General features: G+C 44.7%; 1 protein-coding gene across 1 annotated transcript in view; it reads right to left on the bottom strand.

The window, feature by feature from the left end:
- LOC123759382 (protein trapped in endoderm-1) overlaps window positions 1-25,000 on the bottom strand; it is a 226,902-nt gene that overhangs the window by 201,041 nt on the left and 861 nt on the right. The gene's annotated exons all lie outside the window — the stretch shown is intronic.

Raw genomic sequence — 25,000 nt, 5'->3', positions numbered from 1 at the left:
CCCCAGGAGTGTAGCAGGGTGTAGCCAGCCCCCAGGAGTGTAGCAGGGGTGTAGCCAGCCCCCAGGAGTGTAGCAGGGTGTAGCCAGCCCCCAGGAGTGTAGCAGGGTGTATCCAGCCCCCAGGAGTGTAGCAGGGTGTAGCCAGCCCCCAGGGTGTAGCCAGCCCCCAGGAGTGTAGTAGGGTGTAGCCAGGTCCCAGGAGTGTAGCAGGGTGTAGCCAGCCCCCAGGAGTGTAACAGGGTGTAGCCAGCCCCCAGGAGTGTAGCAAAGTGTAGCCAGCCCCCAGGGTGTAGCCAGCCCCCAGGAGTGTAGCAGGGTGTAGCCAGCCCCCAGGAGTGTAGCAGGGTGTAGCCAGCCCCCAGGAGTGTAGCAGGGTGTAGCCAGCCCCCAGGAGTGTAGCAAAGTGTAGCCAGCCCCCAGGGTGTAGCCAGCCCCCAGGAGTGTAGCAGGGTGTAGCCAGCCCCCAGGAGTGTAGCAGGGTGTAGCCAGCCCCCAAGAGTGTAGCAGGGTGTAGCCAGCCCCCAGGAGTGTAGCAGGATGTAGCCAGCCCCCAGGAGTGTAGCAGGGTGTAGCCAGCCCCAAGAGTGTAGCAGGGTGTATCCAGCCCCCAAGAGTGTAGCAGGGTGTAGCCAGCCCCCAGGAGTGTAGTAGGGTGTAGCCAGCCCCCAGGAGTGTAGCAGGGTGTAGCCAGCCCCCAGGAGTGTAGCAGGGTGTAGCCAGCCCCCAAGAGTGTATCAGGGTGTAGGCAGCCCCCAAGAGTGTAGCAGGGTGTAGCCAGCCCCCAGGAGTGTAGCAAAGTGTAGCCAGCCCCCAGGAGTGTAGCAGGGTGTAGCCAGCCCCCAGGAGTGTAGCAGGGTGTAGCCAGCCCCCAGGAGTGTAGCAGGGTGTAGCCAGCCCCCAGGAGTGTAGTAGGGTGTAGCCAGGCCCCAGGAGTGTAGCAGGGTGTAGCCAGCCCCCAGGAGTGTAGCAGGGTGTAGCCAGCCCCCAGGAGTGTAGCAAAGTGTAGCCAGCCCCCAGGGTGTAGCCAGGCCCCAGGAGTGTAGCAGGGTGTAGCCAGCCCCCAGGAGTGTAGCAGGGTGTAGCCAGCCCCCAGGAGTGTAGCAGGGTGTAGCCAGCCCCCAGGGTGTAGCCAGCCCCCAGGAGTGTAGTAGGGTGTAGCCAGGCCCCAGGAGTGTAGCAGGGTGTAGCCAGCCCCCAGGAGTGTAGCAGGGTGTAGCCAGCCCCCAGGAGTGTAGCAGGGTGTAGCCAGCCCCCAGGAGTGTAGCAGGGTGTAGCCAGCCCCCAGGAGTGTGGCAGGGTATAGCCAGCCCCCAGGAGTGTAGCAGGGTGTAGCCAGCCCCCAGGGTGTAGCCAGCCCCCAGGAGTGTAGCAGGGTGTAGCCAGCCCCCAGGAGTGTAGCAGGGTGTAGCCAGCCCCCAGGAGTGTAGCAGGGTGTAGCCAGCCCCTAGGGTGTAGCCAGCCCCCAGGAGTGTAGCAGGGTGTAGCCAGCCCCCAGGAGTGTAGCAGGGTGTAGCCAGCCCCCAGGAGTGTAGCAGGGTGTAGCCAGCCCCCAGGAGTGTAGCAGGGTGTAGCCAGCCCCCAGGAGTGTAGCAGGGTGTAGCCAGCCCCCAGGTGTGTGGCAGGGTATAGCCAGCCCCCAGGAGTGTAGCAGGGTGTAGCCAGGCCCCAGGAGTGTAGCAGGGTGTAGCCAGCCCCCAGGAGAGTAGCAGGGTGTAGCCAGGCCCCAGGAGTGTAGCAGGGTGTAGCCAACCCCCAGGGGTGTAGCAGGGTGTAGCCAGGCCCCAGGGGTGTAGCAGGGTGTAGCCAGCCCCCAGGGGTGTAGCAGGGTGTAGCAGGTGGAGCCACACAGGATGTTTATAAGATAAGTATAGCCGCAGTCACTAAACAGGAGGTCGGTTTAAGGATAACATTAAAGAGCGAGATAACACACGTTACACCTAAGGTGTCCCCCTGTCACGGTCACTGTGTCCCCCTGTCACGGTCACTGTGTCCCCCGACACAGGTCACTGTGTCCCCCTGTCACGGTCACTGTGTCCCCCGACACAGGTCACTGTGTCCCCCTGTCACGGTCACTGTGTCCCCCCGACACAGGTCACTGTGTCCCCCTGTCACGGTCACTGTGTCCCCCTGTCACGGTCACTGTGCCCCCTGTCACGGTCACTGTGTCCCCCGACACAGGTCACTGTGTCCCCCTGTCACGGTCACTGTGTCCCCCCGACACAGGTCACTGTGTCCCCCTGTCACGGTCACTGTGTCCCCCGACACAGGTCACTGTGTCCCCCTGTCACGGTCACTGTGTCCCCCCGACACAGGTCACTGTGTCCCCCTGTCACGGTCACTGTGTCCCCCCGACACAGGTCACTGTGTCCCCCTGTCACGGTCACTGTGTCCCCCGACACAGGTCACTGTGTCCCCGGACACAGTTAAGAGACAAACACTTGGACACAAGATAGAAGACAAAAATGGGCAGCAAGACACCCGGCCACAGTCAGGAGAGACTCACGTAAGACAAGAAAGGAACACTAGAAGAAATGGTAGTCGAGAGGAACCTCTATATTATAGCCCCGTGTCATTAACAAGCGTGGTAGTCAGAACACAAGAAACAATAGTTAAAGTCAAAAGGGTTGAACACCTAGAGAGTAATGACATAATAACGGTATGGTTTTCGAACAGGAAGATCCTGTGTAACAAATCTACTTAGTTTTTATGATAGAGCCACAGAGATATACAGAAAAGAGTTGGTTGGGTTGACTGTGTCTATCTGTACCTAAAAAAGGCTTGATAGTCCCACAAAAGAGGCTGTTCTAGTAACTGGAACATGCTAGAGGAGTGACAGGGAGACTTCTGACATGGATGAACAATGTTCTGACAGACAGATGAGGACAGTAATCAGAGACAATGTATCTGACTGGAGGAGTGCTACTAGCGGAGTCCCACAGGGCTCAGTTCTTGCACCAGTAATGTTCGTCGTCTACATAAACCATCAACCAGAAGGAATACAAAATTATATTAACATGTTTGTGGATGATGCTAAGATACTGGGGAAGATAGACGCAGACAACTGTAATGTCCTTCAAATTGATATAGATAAAATAAGTGCTTGGAGCGTCAACTGGCAAATGGAATTCAATGTGAACAAATGCCATGTTATGGAATGTGGAAACGCTGAAAATAGACCACACACAACTTACAAATTATGTGGAAAGGAATTACAGAACGCTAATAAAGAACGAGACCAAGGGGGGTGGTTTTGGATATTAACTGTCGCCAGAGGAACACACAAAGAACACTGAGAGAGGAGCGACGTATGCGTCGCTTTCCAACTTCAGACTTGCTTTATATGTTCCCGACCGTCCCAGTGGTTGGGCACCATTCCTTCCCCCCCCCCCCCCGTCCCATCGCAAATCCTTATCCTGATCCCTTCCAATTGCTATATAGTCGCAATGGCTTCGCGCTTTCCCCGTGAAAGTTCCCGTCCCTTCCGGTTTAATTATATGAATGGTGAAATACTAAAGAAACTGTTCATGACTTTTGTGAGACCAAAATTGGAATATGGAGCAGCTGTATGGCGCCCAAAGCTCAAGAAGCACATAAACTGGAAAAGGTGTAAAGCCATGCAACAACAAAATGGCGCCCGGAACTGAATAACAGGAGTTACGAGGAGAAACTAGAGGCGTTAAACATGCCAAAACTTTAAGACAGAAGAAAAACAAGAGATATGATCACCACTTACAAAATACTAACAGTAATCGACCAAATTGACAAAGAGGAATTCCTGAAACCAGCAACTTCACGAACAAGAGGACGCAGATTCAAGCTAAGGAAACAAAGGTGCCGAAAAAAACATTAGAAAGTTTTTTTTGCAGAGTGGTAGACGGTTGGAACAAGTTAAGTGAGAGGGTGGTGGAGGCCAAGACCGTCAGTAGTGTCAAAGCGTTATATGACAAAGAGTGCTGGGAAGACGGGACACCACGAGCGTAGCTCTCATCCTGTAATTACTCTTAGGTAACTACACTTAGGTAACTACACAGACACTTCCCCGACCTACCTGTCCACAGGTGTTCAGAAGCTATTTATTTTGTGAATAAATAAAATTCACATCTGTGCAGCAGCTTGGTGTGGAAGCCTTCACGCACTGAGTACACGCGCGACCACAACCCCTTCCTGGTTCTCTCAGCCCCTTCCTGATTCTCTCAGCCCCTCCCTGCCTCTCAATACCTCACAAACCAAGCCTCACAATACTCTTTCTTGTTATCTCTCTCTACCTCTCAACCCCCACTTGATGACCACTCACCCAACACAACACGGCTCCCACCTACACTGCCAACCAACACCACTGGAGACAGACAGACACAAGTGTTAACAAGACTTCGGTCGTACAAGATGCGACTTTAATACATCTCTGCAGGTTGTCTAAAGTCATCTTGGAGCATGTCAGAGGGCAGCACTCAGACACACAGTATTATACAATACTCCAAAGAATTCCTGGGCAAGCTGAATAATTGGTTTGAATAAAATGGATACTGGATTTAAACGCGAGTCAGTGTAAGGTGATTGAAATGTTGACAGACGACCAAAATGATGGTACGCTAGGAAAAGGTTATCTTGAGATCTTGAGGTTATCTTGAGATGATTTCAGGGCTTTAGTGTCCCCGCGGCCCGGTCCTCGACCAGGCCTCCACCCCCAGGAAGCAGCCCGTGACAGCTGACTAACACCCAGGTACCTATTTTACTGCTAGGTAACAGGGGTATAGGGTGAAAGAAACTCTGCCCATTGTTTCTCGGCGACGCTCGGGATCGAACCCGGAACCATAGGATCACAAGTCCAGTGTGCTGTCCGCTCGGCCGACCGGCTCCCTGGGGAACTATTTTCCTGAAACTACCAGACACAGCACCAAGTTTAACTCCAAAGGCACACATAATGGATAGCCTCCGCAGCACAGTCTACGCTGGCGAACATCAGAACAGCATTCAGGAACCGCAATAAGTTCTTTAAATCACGGTGAACCACGTACGTGAGACCTGCCTTACAGTATGCGCCCTGTCGTGGAGCTCCCACCTCAAGAAAATTACATTAAGGAACTTGAATAGGTACAGAGGTTGGCACCGAGGCTCTCACTGAACTACCAAGATAGGATATTAATAAAAGACTGAAAGAACCATACCTAACGTCGCTAGAAAATATGACACGATATTCATATAATATTTAAGGAGAGTGGCAGGATAAAGAGAGATTCACAAAGAAACCAATAGAATAAGAGGACGTGGATGAGGCTTCCACCTCTCACACCGAGGCTTCCACCTCTCACACCGAGGCTTCCACCCCACCTTCACATGTAAGCCTATGGCACGAGAAGAGATACAGAACGGTTACAGAAGGCTGATGATGATTCTATTTATGTCTAGGGTACACAGGTTTCAATACGCCAGCTGACTCAAAGGTACAGAGGCGAACCAGGAGCTGGGGCTCAACTTGTAACACATGTAGGACTATGTAAATATAGTCCGATAGATTCTTACCAGAACATACAGAGACATTTGAAAGATTTTATCAGATTAGTTAACAAATGGAATGCACTTGGAAGTGATGTGGTGGAGGCAGACTTCACATGTTATTTCAAATGTAGATATGACAGAGCCCAATTGGCTCTGGAATCTGTACGCCACTTGGCTGACATATAAGAGGCTGAACCAAAGAGTCAAAGCTTAACCCCCACAAGCACAATTAGATAGTACACAAGCATATATTGTGACAGGCAGGTAGGCACACATACATATATTGTGTGACAGGCAGGTAGGCACACATACATATATTGTGTGACAGGCAGGTAGGCACACATACATATATTGTGTGACAGGCAGGTAGGCTCATATAGTATAAATGTGTAAGAGACAGGTAGGCTTATATAGTATATATTGTATAACAAGCAGGTAGACAAACACCTACGTATTGGGCTATTGATTACACTCTAATTTAGATGATAAATAACGTCAACAAAGCAGCCTCGTGTGGCCAGCTGATTATAATTCAATATTGACGTGCGGTTATTGAACACAATACCCAACGCCCTCTATTATTTTTATATATGCTAGCTTACCCCCACATCAATATGTATACACATTTTTATATTTACAATGAATTTATACAAATTAACACACGCTAATTTTATCCTAATTTAAGCAAGAAAGCGTTAAAACAGAGAGGCGAGCCAGGAGAGAGAATTATGAGGGACTTAATGCTTCCTTTTACGAGGGTGAAGACCTCTGGAGAGTGTCTTCAGCACGACTTATTGACAACTACTACAGCCAAGAACCAGCCATGAATACAGCCTAGCAAATGTAAAAACCAAAAAAAACAAAAAATGTACCCAATACTCTAAGATTTCAAAAACCGTAGAATCATTTAGAACATCGTCAAACCGGACGTGTTAGGCTAAGGTATTGTTAACCAATTTTTTAACACTACTATGCATGATCTTTATAAACCATACGATCCAAGTTTTAACAATTCACCCATGTTCTTTATAAACCTCTAATATGTCCCTTAGAACGTCGGCAGATGTGCGTCGGGATAAGAGTCCAGTGTGTACATTATTAAGACGCATTACTCTTGACTCTTAGTCATGCGCTGAAACCTCCTCCATGCCTCTTGTAAATTTGTGTAGGTTAGTATTTACCAGAGAGATAATCAACATTATTATTTCATCATCAGTTATTATGTACAATTTACTAGTGTTAAGCTTTAATTACCTTTCGATTCTTGGAAGCGTAGCCAGACGCATTAAAGATTCAGGGATATTAACTATAATATGTGCAAGTAGATCTGTAACGTTGTTTGAACTAGAGAACACTTTTTCATTAGGCCTTAATATATGTACCACCAAACCTGCCATTACACACTAATTGCCGTAATTCCCGCTATCATGCGTAACTCAGGATTTTAAAGATAGTGCATATTTATATTTCAACTCTCATATGGTGTTTGTGAGAACACGTGTGGGGGTTAGGCTACAATTTACCACTACCGAGAAATGCAAATTTCTTATTTCCATTCTGCAAATATTTACAAACTTAAGTTTGAATTACACCTAATACTAGGAGCTGCACTTATTATTTAGCGTGTAAATACGTAAGTCTAAAATACACACCAAGGAGAAATAAGAGGAATCGTGAAATTGTACATATTTTAAATGGGTTCTCTGTGCGGTAATGACCGTCTCAGTTACTATTACACATGATAAATAACTTAGTATTTCTGGGCCACGATAGAACTAGCTACCACGATGGCAGGTAGCTAGTTCCTGACAGTGAATAATTCACTGTCACATCTTGACAGTGACAGTGAATTATTCACACATCTTGACAGTGACAGTGAATTATTCACACATCTTGACAGTGACAGTGAATTATTCACACATCTTGACAGTGACAGTGAATTATTCACACATCTTGAAAGTGACAGTGAATTATTCACACATCTTGACAGTGAATAATTCTTCTTCCTAAGTACTATGGAGCTTGTAACCTCGGCCGCCCCGCCACCATCAGGAAGGCGTAACAAGGAACAGGATCCTTAGCCTCACAGTATTTACAACCGCACTGATTACACCAATTCGTATCCTCCCTTCTAGCCTGGGTTCCGGTTTTCACCTACGAAAACTATACATGTGCAATTCTGTCATAATGGAGGAGTCCTCCAGACAAAGACCTGTAACTAAATGTTCAGGCTACATTATCTGGAGGAGACGCGTTTCCTTGGGTTGATTATGACACGAGCCTCACACAGGTCCCTCATATTTGGTTACTCAAAGCTGTGACGATCACAGAAACATCATGCTGCAAGTCCGTGAAACCTTTAACTATGCATTCCAACGTATTTCATAGCAAAGCAGCTTCATCACCCAAGGCTAAATGTTCATTCCATGTAGATACCAAAGCCCGTTTATGAATAAAAGCGCTTTGCAAACAACCCATCCTCAGGCCAGGCTCGTTAAAGCTGCACCCGTCTCCCCATTGATCACTTTTAACGTATTTTGCATTCAAAATGAACCCATCCTACTGTTTAGATCATAGCTATTGTGACGGTCGTCAATAGTCACGAATTCGTACGTACTTAGCTTTTAGATAGTAAGTAAGACTGACTAGTAAGATATTCTTTTAAAAGAATGCTGGATGGAATAAACATTTGGAGAACGAATTGTTTTATAGAGACTTGTTCAAGCCAAGAGCAGTGGCCGTCAAATATATGTGATGAAGGTGATAATATGACACTGTGTTAAGGTAATGAGCGAGTCTGCGACTACCATCATTACCACAACTGCTACTACCACTACTACTAGCAGTGGTACATTAATGTAACTACTATTACTAACACCACGTCACTGGCATGACTAAACTCTTGCAGGCAAGCAAATATAACCTACAGGAAGCAAGCTGTCCTAGCATGCCTCCCGACCTCTCAAAACATCACGAAGCTTAATCATAACCAACAATGTTTACACAGATGTCCGCCATCATCCCACTCGATGACGGAGGCCTCGTTACCATGGTAACCATGACGCAAGTACACTTCCAAAAATTTTTAGGCTTTGTTCATAGTCAGAATTATTCTTACTTTTGTTATTAATAGTAGTAGTAGTAGTTGATTTTTTTTTGCAGGGATAGTCCTGCGCGGGCCCTTATAGTAGTTTATGTATCACTATTGTTGATAAGATCAATTAGAACACTGAGATAGCTCGAACCAGCGACCAAGGAACTCCCAGCCGCCTACCTTACCCCCCTGCCTGACAGCTGAACCTGACAGGGCCTTGTCAAGGAGCCTGACAGCTGAACCTGACAGGGCCTTGTCAAGGAGCCTGACAGCTGAATCTGACAGAGCCTTGTCAAGGAGCCTGACAGCTGAGTGGACAGCGCCTCGGATTCGTAGTCCTGAGGTTCTGGGTTCGATCCCCGGTTGAGGCGGAATCAAATGGGCAGTTTCTTTCACCCCTGATGCGCCTATTCACCTAGCAGTAAATAGGTACCTGGGAGTTAGACAGCTGCTACGGGCTGCTTATGATGGTACGGATTCACGTACAAAAACAAATCACACACTCAAGCGCTTCAACCTATTTTCTCTATGATATATATATATAACGTTAGCGTAATTTATTTGTGCATCACATTATTATTATTGTTATTATTATTATTATTATTATAATTATTATTATTATTATCCGGATTGTTCAAATAATTTTCGCGTAATTTATCCCGCCATTTTGGATTATTAATATTAATCCTAGTGGATTATTATTAATACTGTCATCTCACCTTCGTTGCCACCCTTGGGCTTCCTTGGTGAACATTTCAGTAATGATTTTATGGGTAACTAATCACGACTAATTTGCATGCAGTTCAATGCAAATGGCGGATTTGCATAATAATGGCATTCATTAATCAGACGTTGCACACGGTGTAATTAACAAATGAGTGATTATGTAAACTAACACGTACCGGATAAAAGGTTCACGTAGCCGATGAAACAGATATATGAAGCTGTGTTATACCATATGCGGAGTAAGTACAGCGAACGGAAGCTGGCTCACGCTAACAGTAGAGGCTGTAACTTGAGCCATTCTGGCGGCGACCCTACAGCAGGACCTTCCCCAACGGTTAGGGATCACCCAGACCTTCCCCAACGGTTAGGGATCTCCCAGCCAGACTTTACCCAACGGTTAGGGACCTCCCAGTCAGACCTTACCCAACGGTTAGGGATCTCCCAGTCAGACCTTCCCCAACGGTTAGGGATCACCCAGACCTTCCCCAACGGTTAGGGAGCACCCAGCCAGACCTTCCCAACGGTTAGGGATCTCCCAACTAGACCTTACCCAACGGTTAGGGACCTCCCAGCCAGACCTTCCCCAACGGTTAGGGACCTCCCAGCCAGACCCCCAACGGTTAGGGATCTCTCAGCCAGACCATCCCCAGCGGTTAGGGATCTCTCAGCCAGACCTTCCCCAACACCAGCAGTGGCCATGATCACACAGTAGAGCTGCCAAAGCCCAGAAGGTCTAAGCGTTTCGCTGCCAGATGGCTTGCCGACCTCTGTTCACACATACAGGAGTGTGGTGAGAGCAACGCCAGGAGCGCTCTTGGAGCCCGAGCTCACTTATCATGCAGCAGAAGGCTCGAGACTTTTTTTCTTAGCTCTGCGAAGTCTGTGTCTGTGGCTGACACAGACTTGTGAATCCAGAGCCAGCGATTCAAATAATCTTTTGAAATTCAGCTTTCGGTATAAGCAAGTTATTTTATTACAGTGAATATTATATACCGTATATGGTAATAAATAAATATTGACGCATTACTTTGGGATCAAACCTGCGTTCCTGGCCTCCTCCAGAACCACATACAACCGACTGCTTGCGACTGGAGGGTCCTAGAACGCTAATTCGATCCCACTAAGTAGCCTCGATATTTCCTAATTGATACATCACGCGCTTGATAATTCTCAAGCCGAGACTGCTGAAATTTAAACCGAAATGAGTGACTCCTTCAAGACGGAGAGTGGAGAGGGAGAATCACTGGGAAAGGGCTCTCCACCGGCTAACAAACGCGGCTGCCAAGAGAGGGTTCGCTGGCCGTCGCAGCCTAGTGCACGAGGCTGGAGCAGAACATAACGCGGCCTCCATATTCTCCCGGCACTTACAGCGCAAATAGATTAAGGGCGCTAAAGTCAACTGCAGCACGCAGTGGACAACAGTGGGTGGTGAGGGGGATGCAATTGCAAAGGGTATATAAAGCAATTGGTGGTGTCATCATTTTCATATATCATTGAACAGTGATAAGCTATATATGCCCCATGATTCGTCATATCTACGGCCTTTGAAAAGTTATATCTACGCCGCATAAGCCATATTTACGATCAGTGAAAAGCCATATCTACGACTCCGTGAAAAGCCATAGCTACGACCCATGAAAAGCCATATCTACGACCCTGAAAAAGCCATATCTACGACCCTGAAAAGCCATATTTACGACGCGTGATAAGCCATATCTAAGACTCGTGATAAGCCATATCTAAGACCCATGAAAAGCCATATCTACGACCCCCGTTATAAGCCATATCTGCGACCCGTGAAAAGCCATATCTACGACCCGTGAGAAGCAATATCTACGACCCGTGATAATCCATGTATACGACTCGCGAAAGCCATACCTACGACCCGTGATAAGCCACATCTACGACAAGCAAAAAAAGTAAGGACCGTCTCCTTGCAACAGTGGAGGTAACCTTTGCAACACCGCCACTGCGGAAATCAAACCATTGGTCTAGAGCCAAGAGCAACCAGCATTGTTATAACAGGCTACTGACACTGGATTTAAACTGTAAAATAACGGAAATGACATTGTTATCGCAACCAGTAAGACTTGCCAACTAGGCTGTGACTCGTACGTCAGGCTGCGAGCAGCCGCGTCCAACAGCCTGGTTGATCAGTCCGGCAACCAGGAGGCCTGGTCGACGACCGGGCCGCGGGGACGCTAAGCCCCGGAAGCACCTCAAGGTAACCACAAGGTAAGGTAGGCCCTTTTGGCCAAGGATATACGGAATATAAAGTTTACAGACCTTAAAACTACCTAATTCATTGACTAACATAACACGTGTAAATATGTCTCATTCGTTAAAGTTAAAATGGATGAATAGGATCATAATTACCCATTATGGTAATTTCCTCTACATTACTGTTACCGGTAGTTAATGTTGGGGTTACGTGTTAGGCTTCAAGCCTATTAACCATGGAGGATTATTAAGGCCATTTTATAACAGCTTACTGACCAACCAGAAAGTATATTATGGTCCTGAACAGAGATCGAGAATAAAGTACACACAGAAATCACAATAGCGTGATGCATCAAATGAACAAATCCACAAGGGCCGCGATGAGGGTTCGAACCTTCGTCCGGGATGATCCCAGACGCGACTTAGTCTTGTTCGAAGTATACAGTACTTTGAGTGTATATATGTGTAGCCTCCTCGGCCGAGACCGGCGCCGGCGCCGGTGACAAGAGGCTTGGTTTACATCACCATGTTGGGAGTCAGCGCGCTTTGGTAAACACACAGTTAATGGTAAGTTATACAGGTGGTGTTGATGCCAACTGTCACATCAAGACAATTATCGAACTGTGAACAGTCACAGTAAGCGTATTAGCGCAGTCGGCTCACAACCTACTGTTCTCGAGTTCGATTCCCTGGCAGGGCAAGACGTTTGGGCATATGTTCCCTTATGTTCCCTTGACCCGTCCACTTGGACTGGACGGTAGAGCGACGGTCTCGCTTCATGCAGGCCGGCGTTCAATTCCAGACCATACAAGTGGTTGGGCACCATTCCTTCCCATCCCAAATGCTTATCCTGGCCCTTTCCCAGCGCTACATAGTCGTAATGGCTTGGCGCTTTCTTTCTGATAGTTCTCTTCCCTTCCCTTAGATCCGACGACTGTGTGCACCGGACCATAAATAAGAATCTAGGAGTTAGTCAACTGTTGTGGGTTGCATCCTGGAAAAGGTAAGCCGTTGGCCTAGGGAGACCTCGATAAGACAAACAGGCGTCCTGTACCAAACAATGGGGAAACCATTATAAAATTTCGAGTGTGATAACTTCCACTAATTTTTCCTTCCCACAGATATTTTTATATAAGCCCTGTATACTAGTCAATATACACAACACTTCTACTGTGGTCTCGTTAACATTACTCTAGTTGACTCTCCAGTCTGGTCACCAGGACCAGACTGGAGAGTCTGGTCCTGTGTTAAAACTGTAAAAAAAACTAATAAAAATAAGTGTAAAAACTAATCTTGTCTACCCAAATCCTTTTTCCTTTCACGGTTGTCCATATCTACACAGTTTCTTGGAATGTTCTTTCCTGTGGCAGTGGTTACACTTGATACCACACCGAGGTTGTCAACAGAGTAGTGCCCCCTGCTACTGTAGTTGGGGCAAAGTTGTGTGGCTGTGTTGGTAGAGGGCGAGAAGGCTGGCAAGGGAGGCCCACCGTCACCTGGGTCGGGCCCACCGTACGAGGGTCGAACCCCACCATCTGGAGGGTTAAACCCGCCGTCAACAGGGTGGGTTGACTAGCCTAGCCCACTTCCCGTGCAGGCAACTGATAGCGCCGTTACCAACACCACTCAATATTCAAATTAGCTCCCTTGTTCGCCTCATAAACATTAGCATTAGAAACCAAGTTTGATCGCGTCTCCGAGGGTTTCTTGCTGTCTACGTCAACAAAACTATGAGCTATCTAACCTAGCTTATTTAGTACAGTGGTGTAGCTAGTAACACCGTAGTGGTGAACTGGAATATTTCTAGAGATGAAGGCTTATCATTCGCTTTAGCTGGTTCTCAGAGTACAGCCATATCCCCTCCGGTTTTTTGACAAAAAGCTGGTTTGCAAAAAAATCCAACAAATGAGGGAGACGCGCGTTCCTGTCTCACTTGGTTTGTGATAGTAATAAAATGCTTGGAGGATAAAATGACTTAAGCATACGCTAGCTCCTAGACAGTGGGCAGCTTTAATTTCTGGCTGTCACAAAGAAAATAGCCTAAAAAGACAGCCTTTGAATATCAAAATGTAGACTAGAAAAATGCGTAGTAACGAACCTTCACGATCATAAAATGCCTAAATTTGTGTAAATTTAGAAAAAAAAAACTTTTTGGCAACGAGTACAGTGTGGGCAGAGCTTGTTAATTGACAAACCAAAGTACCAAGAGGGCCGAACCAGAGTTGATTACCTCGGCCAACCACTCCTCACCATATTTCCTTGTGCATATTTCATCTTTGCACCGCACATTACCTGACGAAATAATATGAATATTATCTTTATTTTCTTTTTACAGCTATATAGACTGATTATGTGCGCACCGTTCCATATATTAAATTTTGTTTACATTGGATTCCCCAACCGCTTAAGTATTTGGGCACCATTGCTTTCCTGCGTCCTATCCTAAATTCTTATCCTTATCTCCCTTCCAAGTGCTATATTATCGTAATGACCTAGCGCTTTCTCCTGATAGTTACCTTGCGTAACTTATGTTGAAAATTAACTGAGGAACATTAAAAATGTTTGTATTCTATGTTTGTAAACATTTGTATAACCACACCCTATAGTTGTATATATTCAAGCCTAATCTATTATCAATACACCTTCTGCTTTGTTTCTCTACGTTAGTATTTTCTTTTGTAAACATTTCGACACCACATTTCTAAGTATAACCCCAAAAATAACTTAGAAAACGTAAAAAAAGGTATAATAATTTTAGGCTCCAGTGAGCGGGGTCATTTAGGGTCCGGCGAGCGAGCAAACTACAAAGGCGCATGGTCCTTTTTTTTCATTTTTTTTACTAAATCGGATAATCCGAAAAAAGCAACGTATCAACAAAAATTAAAGCAATGTAAAAATTGACCTTTTTCTATGCATCGGCCTCGATAGGTTAGGTAGCTTGCTTTGGTTAGGCAAAAAACCTTTGCATTTTGTACAATGGCCAGAACGGGTTGTGTGAGCCAAGACTGTGTATGTAGTGTGTCCGGCGCTGGTCACAGTCTGGTCCACGAGTTGTTTGTTAATACATCAGCCAAGAATGTCCTCTGAAGAGGAGACACAAATGTTGAGCGAGGCAGCCCGCGTAAACAGCCTACCCCACCTGCAAGGACTCCTTACGTACACACACACACTTCTCAAATATTTATAGAGTGTTAAGCATCTTGTACGTATCTGTCAATGTGGTCTGATTATCCTCATACTACTGAGGCGAGGAGAGACCGAAATAATATTACTTTAGGCTGGCATGAACAGGCATAAAGGCGCAATAAAAACAAAAGTAGTAAATTATCAACGTTTCTTCTGAATAGTTCTATCTCATTTTTTTTATAATTGTAATAGTTATTTCCTTAAAGTTGTGTGATGTTATCTTTTAAATGTAGTGTGATAATGTTATCTCCCTAAACTATGTGATGATGTTATATCCCTAAACTATGTGATAATGTTATCTCCCTAACCTGTGATAATGTTATCTCCCCAAACTATATGATAATGCTATCTTCCTAAACTATGGGATAATGCTATCTCCCTAAATTATGTGATAATGTTATCTCCCTAAATTGTGATAGTTATCTCCCTAAATTGTGATAATGTTATCTCCCTAAATTATGTGATAATGTTATCTCCCAAAACTATGTGATAATGTTATCTCCCTAAACTATGTGATAATGTTATCTCCCTAAAGTATGTGATAATGTTATCTATAGTGATAATGTTATCTCTATAATATGTGATAATGTTATCTCTATAGTATGTGATAATGTTATCTCTATAGTATGTGATAATGTTATCTCTCTATAGTATGTGATAATGTTATCTCTCTATAGTATGTGATAATGTTATCTATAGTATGTGGTGATAATATCTCCCGAAAGTATTGTGATAATGGATATCAATTCGATAAATTTTCACTCAGAAAACACGTAAGAAAACGCTGATTGGAAACAGGGTTGTAGATTTATGGTACAACCTCAAGGGTAACACAGCCGCGGGATTGCTGGAGTGTTTCAGTCGCAGGAGAGACATATGTGAGTACCTGGGTGGATGTAACTAGATGCTTCCTAATGGGTAAATAGGTATTTTGCAGTTTTATGTATTCTTATGCTCGATAGTTGGAAGACATAGGGTGTGGATTTTGGGGGATTTCAAGAGTGCAGCCTCACGAGTGATACTGCGGGGGAGGGTAGGGTTGGTAACCATTTGGATTGGTTGGTACAGCAACGGCCTTGCTTCTAGCAAGTCGGCGATCAATTCCCGATGGTTCAAGTGCTTGGCAACCGTTCCTTAACTCCTAGCTCCTACAATCCCAACTTCTATCGTATTATCATACATATTCTATGTGCGGTATAGTCATGCTGGATTAGCATTTTCCATGATAAATACATTACATCGGGAGTAGGGAAAGGAGGAGGCTTCTTACAGAGACGTGTTCTTCTGGGCCAGCACCACGTTCAGAAGCTTGCGAGACATGTTGAAACACACAATGTAACCTAAACTTATTCACGTTTTCTTTGTCATGCCTAAAATAAGAAACTCAAGTGCTGCTTTCTGAAGTGAACGAGATTTATGGTTGAATTATCGCGAGTGTGGCTTGTCTGCCGCCCCCGGATTGTTGAAATGGCGGGCTTCACGGTGAGGCGCGCCCTGAGGAGTGATGATGAAGGCGCGCCTTGAGGGGCAATGAGGGCCCTTTCACCATTACCTTCTTGAGGGGTAATGGTGAAGGCGCGCCTTGAGGAGATTTTGGAGGCATGCCTTGAGAGAGAGATGGTTAAGATACATGTTGAGAGGCAGGGCGAACCCCACAAAATATTTCTGGTTTCTGGTTTTTGGCTGCTAAAGGAGTGCAGCAGCTAACCTTCACCCTCATTCTTCCCCTTTCCTCCCTCACTCTGAACCACTGCACCACTCTCCATGAACCCCCCCTCCCTCCCTCCCTTACTCCTCACCCGCGTTATGTGATATCAAAAGCTCTTACTCTAACGTTATTTCAACCGTTTGAACCCAGCATTAAATTGTTTATACTGTATTGCCATTATTACCTCAAGAAAAACTTTCCAAGAAAGTTTATCTATAGTTAGACAGTTTTAATCCAAGTTTGTCTCGATAGCCTAGTCTTAATGTTTGTCAAGATAGCCTAGTTTGAAGTTTAAACGTGGGGGAATGATTCTAGCATTATCCCTTTTTACAGAGAGGGGACAAGTAGCCTCACGATATGATAGTTGAGACCGAGGTCAAGGCCAAGAGGTATATGTGAGCTGGGCGAAGTCATAACCTGTTTTGCAGCCCATCTTCAGAGCCGAGGGCCACAGGCTGTGGAATTCACGACCAGTCTAGCCTTCAGGATTCTTCCAATATTATACACTTGGAAGCCTTTTACGGCGAACAAACTTTTATTGTTATTTATTTTACCATCATCGTTAGTGTTGATGATGTTAATATTGCTATTGTTATGGTTAATATTGATAGTTATTTGGTAATATTGTTATTATTATTGTTAATAGTTATAGTTATTGTAAATATTGTTATTATGGCTAATTAGTGTTAATAGTGTTATTGTTATTGTCAATAATAGCTATTGTTATTGTCAATAATTATTATTATGGTTAATATTATTATGTAATGGTAATGTCTTCTCACGGACATAACAACATAGGAAAGAAACCCACACTTATTTATTTGTGAAATTTATATAAGGAATTTACACCAAGTCTTTCGCACTCTCCTGAGTTCTTTGTTAAAGTCTTGAGTACGAGACTTACATCTCAACGTCAAATAATGGTTAAATATTAGAGGTTGGGATGTCTGGTCCTAATCACACACTCAGACCTTGAGAAAGCACTCAGGAGAGTGCGAAAGATTTGGTGTAAATTCTTTACCTAAATTTCACAAATTTATTTGGTGATTGGCCCGGCACATCATTGACTGATGCCGAGCGTACGGCCTAATGCCCTCTCAACCCATCCGCTAAACAAGATAGTACCTATAGTATAGTATACCTATACAATTGGAGACGAATTGTGGACGGTATGTAGACAATATAAACTGTTGCAATAGAATCCACATATTCAAATGGGCCTAACAAAAGCACAACAGCTTAACCTGTCCCAGGCCTAAATAAAGAATCCTAGGCCTAAATAAGCAATTGGAGACCTAATTTAGTTCAAATATGTAATATTATGTAATATTAAGATTTGGTATAGCCTTTTTTCGGGTCTACAGAATAAAAATAACCAGATGTGGACCTTTTTGGGTGCAACAGTCCATATTTAGTTCATTCCCTCCGTAGTGGGTATTCCGACGTTATTACATTTATAACATCACCTAGGCTCACAGCTCTAGGTATCATTAATAAACTCCAGCTTTAAATCCTTCGCTCCTTTTTAAACCCTATTTATTTCGCCTTTTAGCAATTTTGAAACGCCTGAATGTATTTTCCACTCTATTTTTTATATCATCATCATATTTGCAAATTACTGATCCTATGTCTAAATCTCCCTATTTATTTCTATTTACTCTGTTTTCTTGTAAATAACCACGCCCTAATCCAACTTAGAATAGTTCCACAATACCATGAGCCTCCATCTTTCTAATAGGTCTTTTTTGAGGCAGAGTATCAAAGTTTTACTTTGATACTTACACTTTGAAAGTGTAAAGTCACAGAGGAAGGCATTAGTATTGCCATGTGTGAACCAAGTATTAATGTATAATCAAAAGATGTATACGAATGGCTATACGGGGCTGAGTATAGCTAATTCAGCTTTCCTCTCACTAACTGTTCGGCCCTGCTTCGATTGTTATTAATTTAGAAAGCCTAAATTAGTGGTAAAATCTATAATCAACTAATATTGTGATTATAATAATATTTTTTATTATATTATTAATATCTTTATCTAATCTTATCAGTGACAAAAGTGGTGATCATTTCTTCAAACCCCGATGTTGTGTGATCGACCTGTTTACACGACATGTTTATATTAAGATCAGTGTACCACAAGCTGGTCCCACAAGCCACTGCCACGAGTCACTGCCACGAGCCAGTCTCCCACCCGCCTTAAATGCCTCATTTTGTATGCCAGAACTTGGACAATGACCTGGTGATGTGCCCGGCATGGCGGCGCTGACAGCCAAAACTTCCATCAATCGAGTGTGGTGCAGGTGGCGAGATGACAGCCACACCACCATCCCCATCACTACCATTACCACCATCACCTTTAACATCACCGTCATCACCAGTACTACCACCACCACACCTACACCCACAACCGCTCCCACCACCATCACCGCACATCACCACCACATGACACAAAGTATTAACACATATATATGAAGTGCAATAAAAGTGTTGGAGGCCTAGACATATTGCTTCAACACTGAGGGGTTCAAAAGTGACAAACATTAACGGTATACACGCTCGGTGTTTGTAAATGTGGCTCCTCAAACGTTGCACATCATCTCTCCCCCGTGTTGTCTAGTGGGGAGAGATGATGTGCATCTCTCCCCACTAGACAACATCTATCACTGTCTATCTGTTCAGTGCTGTACACATTGGCCATCTCACGCAGAGGGCCTCGACCACCACCAATATAATCCACAGACTTTTGGTGCGTTAAACCTTAATTAATAGTCCAGATAATCTGTGTGACTGGATTCTTTATTGCCTCCGGTGACATATGTTGGCCCCACACCAATGTCTGCACTCGATATATATATACTGTTAGGTTGATATATTTATATATATTTTTTCTTACCCTGAGACCTGCACCTTCGGCCTACACACACACTGGGAGATGACTTTAGTCTTGGACCAAAACCTCCTTGATGGTTGGCCAGTAAGCTATTGTGGTGGCCTTAACAAACCTGTAGTAGGGTTGATTAGTCTTAATCCAACACCTAACCAAAGTAACTGTACTCTCCGCTGACACATACACCACTATATATCGTTATTTTGTCTAGTTTCTATGCAAATATCTATATTTACTTGGGAAACCATTTAACTATAGTGATGCCTTCAGAAACTGCAGCTCTTGGTAAAGATTTAGTTCGAGCAAATTAATTTAAACAGATTTAAGAGGATATATTTATTAAGTTAGGCTTGGTTTAATTGATGTTGGGTTTAAGGTCTTTCATCCTTTGGAGGGTTATTAAAATTAAACTAAATAAATTAAATAATGAACAACCATTTATGAATAACATTCGTGAATTGAAACTATTAAACTCCGGCAATATTATATGGACATGCCTAATAACAATTTTGTCATGACACTGCAAACAACAATTCTGTACGTGTCAACTACACGACCACATCTTGTCATACCACCGAAAATCGACAGTGCAACAATGCTCAGTACACACAGAAATCACAATTGCGTGATGCATCAGCTCAGTCGATTAAGGCAGCGTCTGGGATGCTCTCGGACGCAGGTTCGAATCCTCGTCACGGCCCTTGTGGATTTGTTCAACAATGCTCAGTTTCATTTGCGTTTGCAGCGTTTGGACGGTGACTTGCCAGATAGTTTAAGAGAAGGCCCTCAACAGATCATATAAAAAGACTACCGTTTATACGTTAATAGTTTGAAATGAGCGCAGTAATTACCGAGGCAGTTATCGTAATGGGAGGCTCCTCATCTAATTTTGGAGACGAGTTAACTAGGTTACTCGTTGGGGTTAAGTAAGAAGGCTTCCCGTGGGACTAGGGTAAATTAGGCTACCCGTTGGGTCGAGGTAACTAGGCTACCCGTTGGGTCTCGGTAACTAGGCTACCCGTTGGGTCTCGGTAACTAGGCTACCCGTTGGGTCTCGGTAACTAGGCTACCCGTTGGGTCTCGGTAACTAGGCTACCCGTTGGGCCTCGGTAACTAGGCTACCCGTTGGGTCTCGGTAACTAGGCTACCCGTTGGGCCTCGGTAACTAGGCTACCCATTGGGACAAGATAAAACTGGGTTACCAATTACACATCCGCTGCACTTTTAAAAAATTCCAGAGTCCGCGCGTTAAAACTTATCGACTTTAATTTGGGCCATGTCAGAATTCCTCAACCCCGGCCCCAGCTTACTAATAGTAAACTCTTCGTGTTTGCTTCTTTTAAGATGAGATATTTAGTGTTGAAAGGAATTATTGATAATGTTTATCCAAAGCGTCGGTTGTGTTCTATGAGAACCAGGACCCCCCTCCTTAAAACCCTTTATTCTCACGCTGAGAGAGAAAAGCCCACACATAAATCATTTAAAAAATTGGTGTTATTATTGTACATTCTATAATAGCTACCTGCGATAGTCTTCTGTTTAAAGGCGTACTATATATTCAGGGAAATAGCGTGTGTGAAGACTGATAAGGATTATATGTGTGGTATATTCGTTTGGCTTGGTGATCTGATAACGATAACGTGTCTGACAACGATGATAACAGCACTGGCTCCGGTGGCAAGAAGCTCTTTTTTCACACAATTATACTGTTATCTTGAGTTATCTTGAGATGATTTCGGGGCTTAGTGTCCCCGACCAGGCCTCCATCCCAAGGAAGCAGCCCGTGACAGCTGACTAACTCCCAGGTACCTATTTACTGCTAGGTAACAGGGGCATCTGGGTGAAAGTAACTCTGCCCATTATTTCTCGCCGGCGCCCGGGATCGAACCCGGGACCACAGGATCACGCGTCCAGTGTTCTGTCCGCTCAGCCACCGGCTCCCCTGTCCGTGAACACGATAACTAACTCCTGACAGATGGAATGCTCGGCACACTTAACGGCCAAATTAGCAAAGCATCTGTAGCCTGACCACTTACTTAAGTGCAGTGCAACCTAAGACTCAGCTTATCAAACATGTTGTATCCTAGTAATACAAGAACGCATCGCTCAACTAATCCAATCAAATACATCCCTATATAATATACCCAGCACCATGAGTCGGCGTCCAAAACTTACCAACATAAACACGGCCCACGTGATGATGGACAAAGCACTTGATACTCCACCCACTAGCATTAGGATACCTATATTCTGGCTGATACAAGGACTTCGCCAACCTCCTTTCTACCTCCAGTACACCCAAGAAACCTAGACTCGCTTCAGTTACTCTCCCAGAAGCCTACAGTTCAAGGTGAGCCCTTGTTACTGGTACCCTTCTTGTTTCACACCTGGTCGGCCGCCATTAACCCCTAGGTGACCGCCTCCACACAACTATCGAGTAATTAGGCTGTCCAATCCAACCCGTTCCTCGTACCCGGCCGTCAATCTCAATATCTAACATGCAAAACAACTTGTCACCATCGCAGACACCCACAACAGCAAATCAATTACAGAGACGGCGTCGGAACAAGCTCTATGTATAGCTAATGTGGAGTTTGGTATTCAAAGGGCAAGATCGGGCGCCGTTACTACAGCGCGGCGATACGGCAGCCTAGCCTCCCGGGCCTTGTGACCCAGTTCAATATATTTTATGGAAATTTTCAATCCTTCCGTCGCCTTGGTATCAGTTGTTGTGTATTATTGTTGGTGTACATTCTATGGATTTGCTTTGTAGATGTTTTCAATATCTCCATAAAATATCTGTCACATTTAAAGAACGTCGCAAGAAAAGTTTCGGTAAGGTTAGGTAATTATAAGGGAAAAGCACCATGGCCAGTCCAAGTGGATGGATAACAAAAGTATAAATCCTAACAATATGGCACAACAAAAGTATGTGTCGGAACAAAATACAAAATGACATAATCCGTGACATACAAAATATGCCTTTATTTTTTTCCATTCCAACATTCAAAGATTAACAATTCAGTCGCCAGTTTCGTGATTTTTTTGCAACGTAACTTTGTGCCATTTTGAAAATAACGCATCGACAGGTCACTAAAAGTTGAAAACTCATCAGCTCACGCAAGTAGAAAAACCCTTCACCTCACGCAAGTAGAAAAACCTTCACCTCACGCAAAATAGAAAAACCTTCAGCTCACGCAAGTAGAAAAACCTTCACCTCACGCAAAATAGAAAAACCTTCAGCTCACGCAAGTAGAAAAACCCTTAAGCTCACGCAAGTAGAAAAACCCTTAAGCTCACGCAAGTAGAAAACCCGTAAAATCATACCACTGGAGTCTCGTGTCGTGGGCTCATACTGCTGGAAAAGATTGCCCGTGTCGTCATTTAACATCGTTGGAAACCTCACATCGCTGAAAATATTTTATCTGTAACTTTATACTATACTGGAAAACCTCTTGTAGCAACCTCACTCAGCTGGGAAAACCTCTTGTAGCAACCTCACTCAGCTGGAAAACCTCTTGTAGCAACCTCACTCAGCTGGAAAACCTCTTGTAGCAACCTCACTCAGCTGGAAAACCTCTTGTAGCAACCTCATACAGCTGGAAAATCTCTTGTAGCCACCTCACTCAGCTGGAAAACCTCTTGTAGCAACCTCATACAGCTGGAAAATCTCTTGTAGCAACCTCACTCAGCTGGAAAACCTCTTGTAGCAACCTCACTCAGCTGGAAAACCTCTTTTTGCAACCTCACACAGCTGGAAAACCTCTTTTTGCAACCTCACACAGCTGGAAAACCTCCTTTTTGGACCTCATACAGCTTTGAAAACCTCTTGTAGCAACCTCACGCAGCTGGAAAAAAAACTCTTATTGAACCCTCACACAAAACTAAATCCTAACAACAAGTTGCTGAACAAAATAATGTTAAAAGCAAACCCCAATTGCAGGTGTTCAACAGCGGGAGCGAGAACTGGGAGTGAACACATTAAGAAATACAACACATTTAAGGGATGAATTGTTTGAATGACAATAAAAGTAGACTGGGCAGGTTGATAATTGATTCCTGGTATGGGTAGGCGGGCAGGCAGGCAGGTAGCCGATTCATGTAATGGGTAGACGGGCAGGCAGGCAGGTAGCCGATTCATGTAATGGGTAGACGGGCAGGCAGGCAGGTAGCCGATTCATGTAATGGGTAGACGGGCAGGCAGGCAGGTAGCCGATTCATGTAATGGGTAGACGGGCAGGCAGGCAGGTAGCCGATTCATGTAATGGGTAGACGGGCAGGCAGGCAGGTAGCCGATTCATGTAATGGGTAGACGGGCAGGCAGGCAGGTAGCCGATTCATGTAATGGGTAGACGGGCAGGCAGGCAGGTAGCCGATTCATGTAATGGGTAGACGGGCAGGCAGGCAGGTAGCCGATTCATGTAATGGGTAGACGGGCAGGCAGGCAGGTAGCCGATTCATGTAATGGGTAGACGGGCAGGCAGGCAGGTAGCCGATTCATGTAATGGGTAGACGGGCAGGCAGGCAGGTAGCTGATTCATGTAATGGGTAGACGGGCAGGCAGGCAGGTAGCTGATTCATGTAATGGGTAGACGGGCAGGATGGTAATCAATTCCTGGGATGGTTTGACGGCCAGATTCGTAATTGTTCACTACGATGGGTAGATTGGCGTTTGTTTCCTGGGATGAGCAGACGGATTGGTATGTGTTCACTTGGATGAGTAGATAGGTAGATTTTTGTTCACTTGGATGAGTAGATAGGTAGATTTTTGTTCACTTGGATGAGTAGACAGGTAGATTTTTGTTCACTTGGATGAGTAGACAGGTAGATTTTTGTTCACTTGGATGAGTAGATAGGTAGATTTTTGTTCACTTGGATGAGTAGACAGGTAGATTTTTGTTCACTTGGATGAGTAGATAGGTAGATTTTTGTTCACTTGGATGAGTAGATAGGTAGATTTTTGTTCACTTGGATGAGTAGACAGGTAGATTTTTGTTCACTTGGATGAGTAGATAGGTAGATTTTTGTTCACTTGGATGAGTAGACAGGTAGATTTTTGTTCACTTGGATGATTAGATAGGTAGATTTTTGTTCACTTGGATGAGTAGACAGGTAGATTTTTGTTCACTTGGATGAGTAGACAGGTAGATTTTTTATTACTGGGAGAGTTAGCTGGGCAGACTGATAATTATTTACTAGCAATGATAGACGGGGGGGGGGGAGGGGGTTCTCGTGACAGAGTGGACAACGACTGGGGATTGTAGTCATAAGGGTCCGGGTTCGATTCCCTGCCGAGGCACAACAAATGGTCAATGTTTCTTTCACCTGATGCACATGTTCACCTAGCAATAAATATATAGGTACTTAGGAGTTAGACAGCTGTCACGGACTACTTCCTGGGGGTGTGTCGGAGGCCTGGTTGAGGACCGGGCAGCAGGGACGCTAAGCCCCGAAATCATCTCAAGATAACCTCAAGATAACCCCAAGTATCCTGCATGTGTATATAAACCCCAAGACTGCAGTGGTCTTAATACACTGCGCATTTTTGCTCACAACGCATTAAAAGTACCTTGTCAGATGATCTCAACAAACATTAAGTTAATGTCCACATTAAAGAATATATACTGCACCAAAATGGCGACATTTAGAAAAAAATAAGCCATACATTTTCTTGTGAAATAAT

Source organism: Procambarus clarkii, chromosome 22, assembly GCF_040958095.1.
Source record: "Procambarus clarkii isolate CNS0578487 chromosome 22, FALCON_Pclarkii_2.0, whole genome shotgun sequence".
Taxonomy (NCBI): Eukaryota; Metazoa; Arthropoda; class Malacostraca; order Decapoda; family Cambaridae; genus Procambarus; species Procambarus clarkii.
Note: the sequence above shows the minus strand (reverse complement) of the source record. Positions and strands in the feature narration are given on the sequence as shown.